Below are 11,481 nucleotides of genomic sequence, written 5' to 3' on the forward strand. Positions count from 1 at the left end.
AAGTATAGATCGCCTACAAGTGCTCCTTTCTGAGATCCACTTTCAGTGATTTGGGGGAAAATTAGAAATGAAATATCGACTACAAACCCTAGATTTTAAGATCGGCTTTTTATAAGTTGGGGCAAAATTTCAAATTGTAGATCGACCACAAACCCTACAAATCTCAGATATAACTCTATATGAACGAAGAATGGGCTTACCGGCGTGGGGTTGTTCGAAAACTGTGATGACTGTGGTGTGTGGCACTGCTCGACGGGAGGAAACAATTTGTGGGTCTGGGTTATCAATGCTAAATGGAAGTGTGTGCGCGTGAGTGGTGAGAATCTGAGTGTGAGTGAGTAATAACAGAGAGTATGTGAGAAGTTTGGAAAAAATGCTTACCGACGTCGAAATCCCAGAGAAGAAGAAGCCACTCTCGTTGCAACGCCGTCCAAAACTGTACTCGATCGGGGGGTGGGGGAGAAAGCAGGGTTCGAGGGCTTCGTTTGGGGGAGGGGGAGACTGAGAGAGGTCCTCGGGACGCCCTTAGGTGCACCACCTGTTTACTTTTAGGATGGGCGACGTGGGTAGGGGGCGAGAGGATTGGGGGGTGGAGAGAGGATGAGTGAAAATTTCAAATGAAGTGAAAACAGATGGAGGGACCGAAAACGTGCAGCAGGGAAAAAAAAGGAAAATCACTTAGGCCACGTAAGGTGTGTTCTGGTTTCAGCCAAACAGTGGCTGCTCCGTAGACTTTCTCATTTTATAAGGTTTGGGACATTTATTTTGAGCCTTTTTACAGGCCAATTTAACTTCTTTTTGGCTCAATTCATTAATTAAAATCATCAACATTTTGAGTCTTTTTAGCTGAAATTTTAAATATCTAATTTCATTTTAATTTTAATGTCATTTATACTATTAGATTATTTGTAACTAACAACTACTAATACTACTTATAGTCTTATATATTAATTACTACTTAACTAAAAAAAAAAACTCCACTAAATGTTTAATACACATTACAAACAAAACCAAATTATCTTAAGCAAATAAACAACAATTGTTCCAAATATAGATTCCAAATAAAACCAAATAGTCTTAAAATTTTACAAATCTTCATTCTTCAAGATTCCAAATAGATGTCCAATGCAGTTTTCAACTCTTTGGTCATCAATAGTTGTGGTGCACTATACTCCTAACTCTATATAGAAAAACATCAAATAATCGATATTAATAAATTAGAATAATGAAAAAGAAATTAAATTAAATTATAAAAGTAAATGAATATGTAAATTAAATGAGAAAAATATTACCAGATTTTATCACAAAGCTATCAACATTATCAATGGCTTCTCGAATATCAATTGGCGTTGACGAATGTCACAACCAATTTTAATTACAAATAAGTGCCTTAACAGTTCTCGGAGTCCATGAACTCTGAAAAGGATTAAGTACACGACATCCTGTACTAAATGTTGACTCTGATGCAACCATGGAAACAAGTATGGCTAATAAGTCTTGTGCAATTCTTGCAAGTATAGGATTGTTAGGTTCATTAACTTTTCACCAGTTCAACAAGTCAAAAGATTGACTGAATGTCTCACAACCATGTAAAAAATATCGGTCAATCTCTGTTTTAGCAATTGTAGATCCAAAAGCACTAGATGCTAGCAACCACTTAAAAAAAATTGTAACTCATAATTGTCTTCATCATCTTTTGTGGGTGCAAATGCCAAAGGGGGGACATGTTCTCTACTAGCCAAGCTAGAACCAAATGCAGCATTATATTCCACGCACAAGTATGATAGTAACTGTCTCACATGCAACACCAACTCTTCAGCCCGACTCTCATCATGAATTTTTTTATATGGAAAGTAAAAAGTCTTAACTTGCTACATGGATCAAGCACAATTGTAATCAACAACATCAAGTTCATCCTATCCAATGAACTCAAATACTTATCATAATTGATTTACATGTTTATGGCCATATTCATCAAACAACTATTGTCTCTCTCACTCAACCTAACCAACTCTTTTTGGAGCATACAAATCTCCAAAAAATTAGTATTTGCCATGACATATAAAGACATATAAAATCAACAAGTGGCATCATAAAACATCTAAAAAAATTTCACAAAAACCCGCAGTCTCCCACTCCTTAGCTCCAGGAGGCCCAATGTTTCCATCCTTAAAGTAAGAAAAAAAAAATTGGAGTCCTCACTCTCCATCCACTTGAAAACCTTCTCAAATTTCTTAGCGTCCTCCAACATCATCTAAGTTGAATTCCAATGGGTTTACACATCAAGAGATAACAATTTTTTACAATCAATTTTCTCTTTTTCTGTACATCTCTTAATTACTATATTTTATCTTTCATTACATTTTCTTTCTTTCTCTCTTGTTTTTTCAACCTTCGTGCCTGAAAGTCTCTCATATCAACAGACACATTTTCCATGTCTTCCCCTAAATGTATTGAGATTGAAGTAATACCTGAACTTGACCCATTTTTCTTTTTCATGAGGTTCATGTGTGCTTTCCATTTCGGTTGGTGCATCAATAGATTCCAATAATGATTCATGGTAAAGTTATGTTTTTAGTTCTCTCGGTGCAAGATTTTTACCTTATCAATTTACAAAATAGTAGAACAATTAGTACTAATGTTGTTGCAAATACTTAATAATTAGAACCACAAAACATTGAAAAAAACATTATACCTTGTCTTGCTTAGTTGCACCGCTTGTATGTATTCTTTCAACTTGGGCTACGCTATCAAAGAGTTTATTGATGCATTTTTTAATGACTGACCACTAATTGGTCAAAGAAGGTATAGACCGTTCTTGACAATTAGGTTTTTTTATATATGGAGTAGTATTTATAAATTCTACTCCACACGTGTTAGGCCTAACTAATGTTAAGCCAATTGGACAGAGAGGGTATCGACCGGTCAGTCCCCCGTATGGAGTCTACACTAATATTAAGCCAAACTGAAATGATGAGAGTATTTCTTCTGCAATAACTGACACATCCCGCTAGTTTTTTTGTTTCCTTTTTTCCCGTTGGACTTGTGTCGCTTGGATATCAACACTTGCACTACCCATAGGGGGATTGTTAATATCACATTTGCCATTTTTTAACAATGTAGTGAAGAATGGATCCTCATCAATTAAACAGTTCCATCATTCAACAAAATATTGAAGGATAAAGTGTTACTAAAATAACACATGGCAAAAATATGTATACAGTGCACATGAGAGATTATATGGCTACTATATGCTAAATATCTTTGGAGATTATAAAACAAAATATATGGCTACCACATGTTGAATATCTTTGGAGATTATATTTTGTTTGGCAAGTGATGTGCATCTAGTCTAAAGGCATACATAAATGTGCCTACCTTTTATTTGTTCGCATCAATCTAAAGGCATACATAAACATGTTGTGCATCTAGTCTAAAGGCATACAAAAACATGGTTGTATACTTGCTAATTTTTTTAAAAAAGCTATTGCATTTTAGATCTTCAAAAGGGAATAAATTGCCAATGTTTGGATTGATTTTTATAGGTAGCTTTGCTAGCCATATGTAAATATTTAATTTCGCTCAAAATATTTACACGAATGAAAACAAATGATGTAGTCATATTTTATGTGTTATATTTTTTTCCCAATTAAAGCTTTGAACAAGAGGGGATTCATTTTTATAAGGTGATGTGGCAGGCGATTTTATTGAGCCTGGTAGGGTTTTTTCCTGGGTCTCTTTTCAGAATTTTTCTTTTAGGGTTCCACCCATGGCGGCATCTTTAAGCCCTCTAGTGTCTCCGGACCCAGGAAGGTCTCGCCCTGATGAGATTCCTGGTGGTTTGGAAGGAGTGAGTGGTGGTAAGGATGGTGGGGTTTCTAAAAAATCCTACATGCAGACTCTGGCAGTAACAATAGTACGTTGGGCTTTAAGACAAAGTTTTGAAATCCGTTCTGGAGACCATTCCGATTGAGATACTAGAACGATATATTTTGGTACCGGTACGTTTCGGTGTACTGTTTCAGGATTAATTATATATTATATATAAATATTTATATGTATATGTAAACTAACAACTAATAAAATAAATACATTTATATGTAAATGTGTATCATGTATATGTGTATATATATATAGAAGGATTGAAAATTTATAAAATGAATATATATTGAAAAAAAATCACAAACTTGAGTTAAGACACAAAAATAAAGCAAAAAAATTAAAGAATAGATAGATTTTTAAAAATAATAATATTTAAAAAATAGAGAATGAGGGGACATATTTAAAATTATAAAAAAATTAAAATTATATAAATATATTTTAGAATGAATTAAATACTTTTTGGATTTAAAATTTATAAAAATTCCATCTAATTATAAGAAAATTACAAAAACTGTCCGAAACGAAATAAAGACCGAAACGCTCAATTCCGGCCGAAATAGCCAGAATTTGACTGGAATGGCCGAAACGGGATCGGAATAACCGGAATTTGAAGTGAAATAGGGAATTCAAAACCTTGCTTCAAGATGCCTATGAGGTATCCGATTGAAGTTGATGGAGAGTTGCGTTTTAGTTTTACAGAGGCTGAGATGAAGAAGGCGGTGGAGGGGTTTAGGTTTGCATTGGTTTTGAAGTTTTTATGTGAGAGGCCTACAATCAATGCGGCTTGATTGGCTATTGTCAAAACATTGGGCCTTTTGGAAATTTCTACTGTGAGTTTCATGGATGACTATCATGTCTTGGTGCAAATGGCGAGTGAGAGGGATTTTGTTCATGGCTAGGTGTGGGAGAGGCGTGTGATAAAGGGGTGCAATTTTAGGATTTTCCATTGGACAAAAGAATTTTCTCTTTATGAAAAGCCTTCCATGATGGCTCAATGGATTTTTCTTCCTGGTTTGCCGATGCATTTGTATTGCAATGATTGCTTTCAAGTTTTTGCTTACAGGTTTGGTATGTATCTAGGCACTGATAATGCAACGTTGAACAAAAATTGGGTTATGGGGGCATGAATTTGTGTTGAGGTTGATCTATCGTCTTATATGATTCAAGGGTTCCTGATCATGGTGGTAAATAAGAAAATTTGGTAGCCTATTCGATATGAGAAGATGCCATTCTATTGTACTAAGTGTCAGCGTTTAGGCCATACTGAAATAGTGTATAGGTTGGGGAAAACAAGGATTAGACGGGTGGAAGAGAGGAAAGAGGGTGGAAAAATGGGAATTAATAAGGAAGTCTGGCTTGAGTTGAGAGATCTGAAAAACTCTAAGGCATAGGAGGGGTAAGTTGTTGATGTGTCTATTTCTGTGATGGTCTATTCTAAAGGAACTATGAGTTTGGAGGCTCAAGTAGGGGCTAATAACGCAGATGTGGAGGAGGTGAAGGTGACTGATATGAATGACGTGAATATTCTTGGTGGAGAGTCGTTGCATTGTTTGCATGAGAATGGTGATTCAGTACTATTTGATGTTGATCCTTTGAAGGGGATCTTGATGGAGGGGGCGGGGGACGAAGATAAATAGGTAGCGAAAGAGATGTTTGCACAAGAAGGGACCCCTATAAGTGTGCATGCCTCTCCATTGGTGGATTTCTTATTAGTGGATGGGGGAAGCAGACTTGGGATGAAAGAGGGTCTTCGAGAATAATTGATGATCTTCTTGAAATAGAGGGTAGGGGTGTGGATCATGAAATTTTGGAAAGGGATGGCAATTTGTTAGATTATGAGGTAGAAGATTCCCTACAACAGCTTGCCAATGAGAAAGGAAGGATATGAGTTGGAAAAGGGTGATGGAAAATTGTCTGATGGCTAATTAAAGAACAAAAATGATATGGTGTTGTGACAATCACAACAGGTGTTGTCCCGCCCCTCAAAATTTAATCTATGATTGGAAATGTCCTAGTATGGAACATGCGAGCTATAGGCATATCGCGGAAGAGGCTGAAAGGTTTTAATAAAGAAGTGAAATGTTTTGATTGTGGCTATATGGGAACCATTTGCATGTGAGGATAAAGTACCCAAGCTTGCAAGTTTTCTTAGTTTTCATAATTTTTTGTTCTAATGAGGTGGTTGGGGGCAAAGTGTGGCTTTTGTGGCAGGATGATATTGCAGTTAATATTATAGATATGAATAACCAGTTTTTGACTGTTGCTTTGAACACGTGAATTAGAAATTAAGTTTAACTTTTTTATATACTAAATGCAATCACCTAGACAGACGGGAACTATGGCAAGAGCTGGAAGGTCATAATAAGGATGGCCCGTGGATGGTGGCAGGAGATTTCAAAATTATTCAAGATGACGACGAGAGAGTAGGTGGTAACCTGAGATCTCTTGTGGCTATGGAAGATTTTAATGGATGCTTAAATTCTTGTGGGTTGCTGGAGATTCTTGCAAAGGGTCAAAAACTATCTTAGTGCAATGGCCAGACTGGTTATGCACGTAGCTGGGCATAGTTGGATAAAGCTGTTATGAATGAGAACTTCATGCGCTGTTATCCTTCGGTGTCCAAGGAGTATTTATCTCGAAAGACGTCTGATCACAACCCTATGATTATTAGTGGTTCAATGATTGATGAAAAATATGGTCTTGCACCTTTTTATTTGAATATGTGGATTCAACATCCTAATTTTTAGGAATGCGTGGTAGCGGTTTGGAGAGAACCTATGATGGAGAAGAGCTTGGTAAAGCTTGCGGAAAAGCTTAAAAAGCTAAAGCTGGTTTTGCGATCGTGGAACAAAAATATTTTGTCATGTTAATAACACTATCAATGAGATTGAGGAGAGAGTTGAGATGATGGAAGAGCAACTTCAAGAAGGTTACCAAATAGATTTGGAGATGGAGTTGTTGGTGTCAAAGGCAAATCTGCATTTTTGGGAATAAAATGAGGAGAGATGGTTGGCACAAATGGCGAAAAAAGAGTGGCTTGAGGAGGTTGATCAAAATTCAAATTTTTTTTCATGTGGTTGCTAAGATGAAGCGACACAGAGGAATAATATTGTCTATGACTTTAGTGGATGGGGTGGAGTTGCGATTTCTAGAAGAAGTGAACAATAAAGCTATTCGGCATTTTCAGGATTTCTTTGGTGGAGGAAGTTCTTCATCTCAGGTGGATGTGTCGCAGGTAGTAGAGAGTGATTTCGGTGGCAAAAAATGAGTCCCTTTATCGAATGCCTTCCGAAGATGAGGTTAGAGAGGCACTTGTTTCTATTCCGAAGCTGAGTAGTCTAGGACCTGATAGTTTTGAGTCGGCTTTCTATCTTTTTTGTTGGGAGATTGTCAAGGATGATGTGGTAGAGGCTGCAACGGAGTTCTTTTCGAGCAGTGATTTGCCGAGGTTTTACTCATCTTCTTTTATTGTTCTTATTCCTAAAGTGCACTATCTGAAAAGTTTTGACGAGTTCCGACGAAATAGCTTATGCTCGGTGGCCTATAAGATTTTATCAAAAATTTTAGCGAGGCGCATGACAACATTCCTCTCTTGGATTATTTCTCATGTGTAGGGAGAATTTGTATCGGGAAAGAGTATTTATGAGAATATCTCACTGGCTCAGGAGATGGTGAAGTCTATTAATAAGAAAACTAGTGGTTGTAAGGTGCTTTTGAAGATTGATATGGTCAAAGCATATGACCGATTGGATTGAAATTTTTTATTGATTGTTTTGGCAGGCTTCAAATTCTCAGAATTTTTTTTTTGGATTGATAAAGGCATGCATTAAGTCTTTGTGGTTTTCTATTATGATGAATGAGACATATAAATATTTTTTTAACCTATGCGAGGATTGAGACAGGGTGATCCTCTATCGTTGTATTTATTTATTATTATGAAGGAGGTAGTTTCCAGGTTATTGAAGAAGGCATTCAAGCAAAGGAAAATAGGGAGTTTTATGCATCCTCGTGGGGCTTCTTTAATCACACATTTGTTATATGCAGATGATTTATTGATTTTCACAAATGGTGCGAGAAAATCCTTGAAGGCGCTCCTGAAAACTTTAAACAAATATGCACTATGGTCGAGACAAATGATTAACAAAGAAAAGTCGGCTTTATTTTTCTCTGAGAAAATTCCTATGTCACAAAGGATGTCTTTACTTTGACTTACAGGTTTTCTAGAAGGAAAGTTTCCCACTTGCTATTTGGCTGTGCCACTTGTTACTGGGCGATTGACTGCGAGGGTGCTAGAGCTGTTAGTCAATAAGTTTCAGAACAAAGTGGTTAGCTGGAAAGTCAATTATTATCACATGGTGGGAGGTTGATTCTACTCAAGCATGTCCTAACTAGAATGGCATCACACTTGTTAGCAGTTTTAAATATTCCAAAGCTTGTGTTGCGGAAATTGAATTCTATTTTGGCTTCCTTTTTTTGGGGGGAGGATCATGGCAAGAATAAACATAAATGAAGGGCGTTATTGAAGCTATTTATGCCAACTTTGGAAAGGGGGATCGGTGTAAGAGATTTTTCTGACATTCAAAGGGCATTACACATGAAGTTTACTTGGCGTTTGTTGTTTATTGATAATTTGTGGACTCAATTTTTTAAAGCTAAGTATTTGAAGGGGAAATATTTTTTTGGAAACTAGAGTTAAAAGCTCAGACTTAGGTTTTTGGAAATCCATTTGTATGATTATGCTTTTGGTGATGGAAAATATGTCTATAAAGGTGCAGGAGGGAACGGTTTCCTTTCGGTTTGATTGATGGCTAGCATGGGGGCCTCTTGCTGCTTCTGTGCCTAGCATAATATAGCCTCGGTTAGAAATTAAGGAGTGTTGGGTGGATAATAAGTACGATTGGGAGTTGACGACTACCTTGGTAGATGCTATAGCTGTGGATGAGATAATAGTAAAGGTTTTGGGAAGAAGATCGTGTTAGGATATTTTCATCTAGCATCCTAGTGGTGATGGGCTTTCCTTGACATCAACAGCATGGGAGCTTACTCGTATAAAGCGACCATAGCTAGAAGGTTTAGAGTGGATATGGTGTAATTTGCTACTAAAAAAAGTCTTGGTTTACATGTGGAAGGCTAGACTAGATTCAATTGCCTCTCAATTGAAGAAAGAATGTAGTTGGTGGGAATACCATTAGTGTCCCGCTGTGTTTGTTGCTCAAGTGGTAAGATAGAGGATTGTGATAATTTTTTTATGTTCGGGAGAGGTGGCAAATGAAGTTTAGAGACAAGCTACTCGAGCTCTAGGAATTCAGTGTATGGAATATAACAGTTAGTGGGCGAGATCTTGTTGCTGGTTCTGTTGTGCCAAGAAGGCAATGTAGCGAGGTATGTTAATTGGTTTATTTTCGAACATCATTTCTTAGAGACTATGCAGTGGCGATGTGCGGCTAGAATGTCAGAGAGGTTTGATACAGTGGAAACAATATGGGTTTCGGTTAAATTCTGGTTGCAGCAAATATTGAGTAGGATGTCAAAGGTTGGATCTCTGTCAAATGTGGATTGTTGTGTGCTCTCGGAATTGGAAGTCCCTGCACAAGAGATTTTAGTGAGGAGGATGAAGCTTATTTCATGGTCTAGGCCGAGGGAAGAGTGGGTGAAATTAAATGTGGATGGATAGAGGTCATCCAGGTAGTTGTGGAGTGGGTGGGGTTCTGCGGGATGATATGGGAAAATTTTTAGTGGCTTTTTCTGCTAAGTTTGGTTTTGGGACTAATAATGAAGTGGAACTCAGGGCTCTCATTTGTGGTTTATTGCTTTGTAGGGAGTTGAACTTTCGAAATATTGCTATTGAATGTGATTTAGCCTTGGTGGATCAATAGCTTAGAAATAAGGCTTGTACAGTTTGGTATTTATGAGATTTTTAGAATGAACTCTTGTTGGCTTTAACATGCATTAATTACATGGTGTCTTATCAGTTTTGAGAGGGGAATAAAATGACAGATTTTTTTAGCAAGGTAAGGGGATGAGGGGTTAAATTGTACATATGTGGCGTCCGATAAGATGCCCCTTTGTGTGAGAGGTTTGCTACGTTTGGATTTTCTTGGTATGCCTAGTATTAGGCCTTAATTTGTTTGGGTTTGTTTACGTTTTGTTGTTACCTTTGTAGATTGTTGAGTTGGGTTGGAGTCTTTTGTTACGGCTTTTCTCTGTCATAAGTGATGGTGTTTTTCAATAAAGGTTAGAGGTGCTGGCCTCTCTTTTTTTTTTTTTTTTTTTTTTTTGTTTTATTTTTTTAAAAAGAGGGGATTAGTTTATGTATTGCGTTGCCATGGCCCATACCTTTGTAAAATTTCTTGTTTTTTCTTTTAGGTATGGTTTAGTTTTTTCTGTAGATCCACTTTCTTTTCTCTCACTGGGATCTGAATTTGAAGGGCAACTTATGATTTTTATTTATTTATTTATCATCTTATTATTAATCTAGATATAAGTTGAAGAAGGGATTCAAGCACGGTGAGGTGAAATCTACCGAAACGTTGAGGTGGGCAACTTCTTACAATGGTTTGTTGCGGCGTGCTTGAAGCCTGGAGGCTTGCAGTTTTTGCTGAGAGAATACATTAAAGGATCAAATAGGGAGAAAATGAGAAAGTGAGGGACAAAATTGAGAAAAAAATACTAGACGAAAATACGGTTCATCCCTCTATTCGCACTTATTTAATAGAGTTATATATATATATATATATATATAATTCTTTCACTCTATTTTAATTTCCTTAATTAGTGTGCAGTGGTATTTTAACTCTGAAAAAAGTTTCAAAGATACTGATTATTTGTAATTCATTGTTGGTATCTTACAAAATCGAAAGTTAATTGTAAATACTTACATAAATAGAAATAATGTAATCAAATTAATTAATTGGATGAAAAATCTGACTATTAGAACATATAGAGTAACTAACTCTTAAAATGACTTAAAAAGAATATAAAGAAAGACTAAAAAGCAGTAAAAAACGAATATTTAAATGGCATGCATAGAAGGTATAATAATAGCTAATTTCCTGATTTTGAATTGAAAATCAAGCATAATCAACTATTTAAGTAGGTTTGATTCTAAGGTGAAGTTTGGAGTTCGAGTTGAGAAACTGCTATACTGTAAGTGAATATTACTCGTATCCAAACTTGTCCTAAATCTTGCATTCCTTAGAGTAGCGTCAAATAAAATCAAGATTAGATATTCTATATGGAGTAGTGCTAATGTGCCGCTCAAGTTCGACTCTTTTTTATTTTTATAATTTTTAATATATTTAAATATTTTAAAAAAATAAAAAATATATCAATATATTAAAAATTACTTTCTTAATCATTAAGTAAAAAAATTAAAATAATTTAAATACATGAATGATAGGACAAACTTAGGCGACCTTCTAACATTTTCCTTCTCTATACTTATGATAACATCTTTATTTATTGGTGAGTTTTTAAAAAGGATTTAGGCGAGTTCGTAAAGAGATCATCAAACAAAAATTGATGTCGGAGAATGATTTAAATTCTTTTAGCAAAATCATATTGCAATCTCTCAATCCTATTAACGTAATAATACCATTA

This window comes from Carya illinoinensis, chromosome 3 (assembly GCF_018687715.1).
Source record: "Carya illinoinensis cultivar Pawnee chromosome 3, C.illinoinensisPawnee_v1, whole genome shotgun sequence".
Lineage (NCBI taxonomy): Eukaryota > Viridiplantae > Streptophyta > Magnoliopsida > Fagales > Juglandaceae > Carya > Carya illinoinensis.